At 43.6% G+C, this 6106-nt stretch overlaps 1 long non-coding RNA gene across 1 annotated transcript; it reads right to left on the bottom strand.

Annotated features, from left to right (window-relative positions):
* Positions 1-783: 783 nt before the first annotated feature.
* Positions 784-1713, bottom strand: LOC130078396 (uncharacterized). Its single transcript, XR_008805921.1, has 2 exons — positions 1612-1713; positions 784-1346 (listed from the first exon to the last, which is right to left on the bottom strand). It is a non-coding gene; the product is annotated as an uncharacterized LOC130078396 (long non-coding RNA).
* Positions 1714-6106: the final 4393 nt, after the last annotated feature.

The raw sequence follows: 6106 nt of genomic DNA on the forward strand, positions 1-6106 counted from the left end.
CGGGGAGATCCCGGCTGATTTGCCATAATACGGAACTAAATAAATAACAACTCTGTGCTTATCATGATGCCTGATAAAGAGTGCTGTAGGTCCATTTCCTTTTATTTTATTGTATGTTACTTTTGTTGTGCGATTTTTTTTTTTTTTTTCAGCTAACAGTGACTAGATAAGTTTATCAAACGACGAGAACACTTTTTGTGCGCAAAAAAAACAACAAAAATAACGACTTTATTTCAACTATTCATTTCCTTCTCTGCGGGCCTCGAGTCAGTTCACTAGTGTAACAGCGTACGCTTCTGTTGTTATACGTCACACGCATCACCCACATGACCAGCGTCGGCCAATAGTGAGCCTACGTGTGACGTAGCTCTACGCAATTACACTAGTTTAACTGACTAGAGGCCCAAAGAGAAGGAAATTAATAGTTGAAATAAAGTCGTTATTTATGTTTGTTTTTGCGCACAAAAAGTATTCTCGTCGCATGATATACTTTAGATTGAGCCACTGTAGTCACTTGGACTATTTTAACGATGTCTTTAATAACTTTTCGAGGCCGGCAAGTTTCACTCCCTGAAGAAGCCTATGGACTAGTATGAAGGAGTGATCCAGCTCTCAGATTTTATCAAAAATATCTTAAAGGTTCTCTAAGCGATGTCGGGTGACGTCACTTCTTGTTGACGTTTAAAGTGTTGTCAAACAAAACAAAACGGAAACGGAGGCTAGCTAGACCCTCCCTCCTCCTCATCCGCGCACTAACCCCCCAAACCCCGCCCTGAAGTCAAATTCAAATTCAAATTCAAATTTATTTGTATAGCGCTTTTCACAATACACATTGATTCAAAGCAGCTTTACAGAAAGTGCATTTCAGAAATGTAGGGGAGAGCGGGGCACAACCTAACACATTTTGGTTTTGGCTCAATTATTAAAAAAATTATTAAGTTAGATTCAACTTTTTTTTACACAAGCAACATACACATCTCTGCTACAAATGAACACTTAAAGTTTTTTTCTAGGACCTACCATTTTCGTACTGTTGCACTGAAAGTGACAGAAGTGCAAATGTTACAACTTACCCCATATGCGGGGTTAATTGTAACAGACAGAGGGGTTAGTTGTAATACTTGGGTGTAACACACATAATTCAGTACTATTTTATTTATATAGTTTGATATTGTTTGTGCATCTGTATAGATAGATATCCATACATCCATCCCTCATCCAATCATCCTTTTATTATGGATCAATATCATGGATAGAGACATAGAAAAGGGCTGCACAGTTTTGCAATGAATAAATAAAATCATCAAATATTGTAATTGCAATTGAATTAGATTTGTGTGTGGCAGCTGCATGTAAAATTATTATTATCAATAATAATAACAACAGTAATAATAATACAAATGAGCTTAAATCAAAATTGAAAGGGTTATTGCATTAAAAACAGGCCATATTTTTAATAAATAAACAAGTGATCAATCCATAGTAAACTAAATTTTAAACATTTTAAATTCCAACATTGTTTGTGAAAGTCCAACAAAGTTAAATATATAAATAAATACTCAAACCTGAAAAGTTGTGTGGCTCCCTGTTTTCATTTGATTATCATTGTACACTTGGCGGCTTAGTTGTAACACTGTGCTACAACTAACCCCGCTGTGTAAAACATATTTTAAGCCTAGCTAACAGTTGCTAGGAGTTGCTGACATGTTTCAAAACGGTACTATGTTTTAACAAACAAGACAGTGATTAAGGCAATATAAAGTTCGATTTGGAAACGTACTCACCCAAATCAGAAACCGAAAAAAACCTACGATGAAAAAATTTACATGCATGGTGTCAAAACACTCTTTGTCCAATATCATCACGAAATATTATCAAAACTTTCCACAAATTCGCGGGAGACCGTCTTCTGGCAGCGAGAGAAAAAGAGCGGAAACACAACCTGCTTGATCCTGACTAACTATGTAAAAGGTCCGTGTTACATTTAACCCCGCGTTAGGTTGTGCCCCGCGCTCCCCTACATTGAAAAAATACAGTTAGTTAATCATGTATTAGTCACAGAAGTCCTTCTTGTCGGTGATTGGCTGGAACTGTTTGTTATGTTTCGTGGAGCGGGTTAGCCCAGTTTGTTTTTGTTGCTGTTTGTGGAGCCTGGGCTGTCTACAGAGATCGCGTTTCTTTACAGTGTGTTCAGGGGACAGGCAGCCAGCGGTTAGTGAGGAGATGTTTGCTGTATGTGACAAAAAATGTTTTGGCCTAAAAAACGCGTGACATCGCTTAGAGCACCTTTAATTCGTGTTCCGAAGATGAACGAAGGTCTTTCGGGGTTGGAACAACATGAGGGTGAGTAAATACTGACAGAATTTTCATTTTTGGGTGAACTATCCCTTTAATGTAATCTTTATTTTATTATTTTATTCGTTCATTTACTAATTAGCTGTATGTTAACTCAACTAATGTAATGTAAATAAATGATGTTTTATTAACAAGGTTCGGGAGGAGCAGGTGCAGATAATTAACCCAATCAGCACAAGTGGAGATCAATCAGTAATCAACTCAGGACAAGATAAATAACAGAAGAACCATCCTTCCATAACTTCCTAACATGTCCGAATCGAGCTCTTCCCTTTCAATGAAGAATCTTTCGTCCGTCAGAATCAGGAATCTTTGCCGCAATCCTCTGGTGTTATCTCGCGGGCGTCAGGCCAAACAAACAGGTCCTCGCCACCACGGGCGAAACATCCGCAATCTTTAAACTGGACCATACAATCAATAATTCCTGCCATAAAGAAATGGATAAGGCAATGCCGCCCTCTTCACGCGAAGGAACGGGCCTTCCTCCAGCATCAGGCTGCCGCAGCAGGCCCTATAAGTAAGCCGCGCTGCAGATTCAGTCGCGGCCGCCGGCCAGTCCACACTCGCAACATCTGCCAGGTCAACTTCGCGAGTGCTCAGCTCAAAAACTTTTTCGTTTTCCGTCCCTGGTTGAACTTCGCATCGCTTCAGTTGTTGAATCACGAGCCAGTTATGCTATCTGGATACTCATGTTTTGATCGGGGGAACACTCATTTTAAACCATTTCTGTACAAATGATTTATCGTCATTAACGCAATGCTTCTTGTGGCGTAAACTCACACGTAAACAGTATGTCGCACATTACGTGCAGATTGCACACAGAATCATTAAGAACCTATTGTTAACACTGTCCTGCAATGTATCTACAAAAATCGCTTAGAAACTTAAAGTTATAGCGTAAATGTTTTTTTTACATTTATTTAATTTTTAAAGTAATTTAAACCCATAGCTTCACTATTTTTTTTTTTTTTTTTTTTTTTTTTTTGATTCAGAACGAACAAATCGGCAGGGAATGTGACCCATAGCCATATATAATTAAAATAAACTGTCATGTTGAGGGTTCCTACGCAACTTAGAAAGATTTTCGAATTACTTAACGACTGAATGAATATGCGTGTACCACTCAAAACCAGCAGCGGATAAATGAACAAACAATCATCTAAATCAGACGGTACTTTGCTGTTTGATGATCATCCAACATCAAACAACCCAGGTAGCAAACAGACGTTGGCCCAACGTCTGTTTGCTTCCTGGGAATGATTACTGAATCAAACCGATGTGTCAGAGGGGAATATACACAGGTTCTAAAACGTTTTAGTCTTCTCATCATGTAAGCGCATGTTATCACTTTGAGAAACCAAAAAAATAAAAAATAAATTAAAACATTTAATAATCAATACGATTTCTGATCTCGTCCACCTTCCCAGACAGTCTAAACTGTTCTAAACGAGAACTGCTATCTTTGCTCGGCCACTTAAACTTCAGATACGCATAATCCTGCAAGGATTTAATCTCTCACCTCCTCTTCCTCGCGTCTTGATTAATGCGCAAGAAGATGAGCATCGGTCTGCCAGGCCCCAAACTCCTCCTCCCTTCTATCAGCCTCACACCACAGGAGCTCAATATCTCAAGGTAAGTTTCTCCACTGCCGCAGCAGTGATGTCTCCTCTGCTCCCACAGGAGCTCTGTTTCTCTGGCTATTTTCTCCACTGCCGCAGCAGTGATGTCTCCTCTGCTCCCGCAGGAGCTCTGTTTCTCTGGCTATTTTCTCCACGGCCGCAGCAGTGATGTCTCCTCTGCTCCCGCAGGAGCTCTGTTTCTCTGGCTATTTTCTCCACTGCCGCAGCAGTGATGTCTCCTCTGCTCCCGCAGGAGCTCTGTTTCTCTGGCTATTTTCTCCACTGCCACAGCAGTGATGTCTACTCTGCTCCCGCAGGAGCTCTGTTTCTCTGGCTATTTTCTTCACTGCCACAGCAGTGATGTCTACTCTGCTCCCGCAGGAGCTCTGTTTCTCTGGCTATTTTCTCCACTGCCGCAGCAGTGATGTCTCCTCTGCTCCCACAGGAGCTCAATTTCTCCAGGTAAGTTTCTCCACTGCCGCAGCAGTGATGTCTACTCTGCTCCCGCAGGAGCTCTGTTTCTCTGGCTAATTTTCTCCACTGCAGCAGCAGTGATGTCTTTTCTCCAGGACCTCACTATTCAGAATTAATATTCCTGTTAAAACCCCTACTTGATGCCTCTATCTGTCCAGCGAGCATTGGTCTCCCAGCGGACGTAGCATGCATCTATGTTTCTTCTTTCTCTGTCCAGCAAGCATTGGTCTCCCAGCGGACGTAGCATGCATCTGTTTCTTTTTTCTCTGTCCAGCGAGCATTGGTCTCCCAGCGGACGTTGCATGCATCTATGTTTCTTCTTTCTCTGTCCAGCAAGCATTGGTCTCCCAGCAGACGTTTCATGCATCTATCTCTACTCTTTTCTATCCAGCGAGCATTGGTCTCCCAGCGGATGTATTGTGTACTTATATCTCTACTCTCCCCCGTCCAGCGAGCATTGGCCTCCCAGCGGATGTACTGTGTACTTATATCTCTACTCTCTCCCGTCCAGCGAGCATTGGTCTCCCAGCGGACGTACTATGTACTTATCTCTACTCTCTCCCGTCCAGCGAGCATTGGTCTCCCAGCGGACGTTGCATGCATCTATCTCTACTCTCTTCCGTCCAGCGAGCATTGGTCTCCCAGCGGACGTACTGTGTACTTATATCTCTACTCTCATTCGTCCAGCGAGCATTGGTCTCCCAGCGGACGTACTGTGTACTTATCTCTACCCTCTTCCGTCCAGCGAGCATTGGTCTCCCAGCGGACGTTGCATGCATCTATCTCTACTCTCTTCCGTCCAGCGAGCATTGGTCTCCCAGCGGACGTACTGTGTAATTATCTCTACTCTCTCCCGTCCAGCGAGCATTGGTCTCCCAGCGGACGTACTGTGTACTTATCTCTACTCTCTCCTGTCCAGCGAGCATTGGTCTCCCAGCAGACGTACTGTGTACTTATCTCTACTCTCTCCCGTCCAGCGAGCATTGGTCTCCCAGCGGACGTACTGTGTACTTGTCTCTACTCTCTTCTGTCCAGCGAGCATTGGTCTCCCAGCGGACACAGCATGTATCTACCTTTCTATTACCTCTGTCCAGCGAGCATTGGTCTCTCAGTGGACTCGACACGTATCTATCTTTCCTGCCCGGCCAGCATTTTCAAATTCATTCCACCTCGCAGGCGGCCGGTAGAGCCCAATATCCTGACGCCATTGAGCCGCTCACGTCAGAAGCTACATGGACCCTCCCGGTCAGCCGTTTTTCCGATTCCCGCCGCTCCCCGTCCATGGGTCAGCAGGACTTACCCGTTAACGCCATGGAGATATCCCGATCAAGCGATCAAGCTTATTGAAAAGCCAGCCCGCCAAATTCGCTGCGTCTTTGGGGGGTCTATAGTCTGGCGGCTGTCCTTTTGCTCTTTTGCTTTTTGGGGGGAGTACTCTGGGTTCGGGCAGAAATTCCGAGCTCGGAGCCCTCCACCCGGACAGCACGCCAAGTACGCATAACCTTTACCATAATAATTATATGTATATGTGAACGTCCCGGGTTACGTATGTAACCCTAGTTCCCCGAAGGGACGGACGCTGCGTGTAATCGCAGTGGGAACGCCCCCAGCGTGACGCGTCTGAAGCATGAATGAAATCAGTCAATGGAGAGAAAGAG

The sequence above is a fragment of the Rhinichthys klamathensis genome, unplaced genomic scaffold, assembly GCF_029890125.1.
Source record: "Rhinichthys klamathensis goyatoka isolate OS25496 unplaced genomic scaffold, OSU_Roscu_1.1 h1tg000860l_1, whole genome shotgun sequence".
Lineage (NCBI taxonomy): Eukaryota > Metazoa > Chordata > Actinopteri > Cypriniformes > Leuciscidae > Rhinichthys > Rhinichthys klamathensis.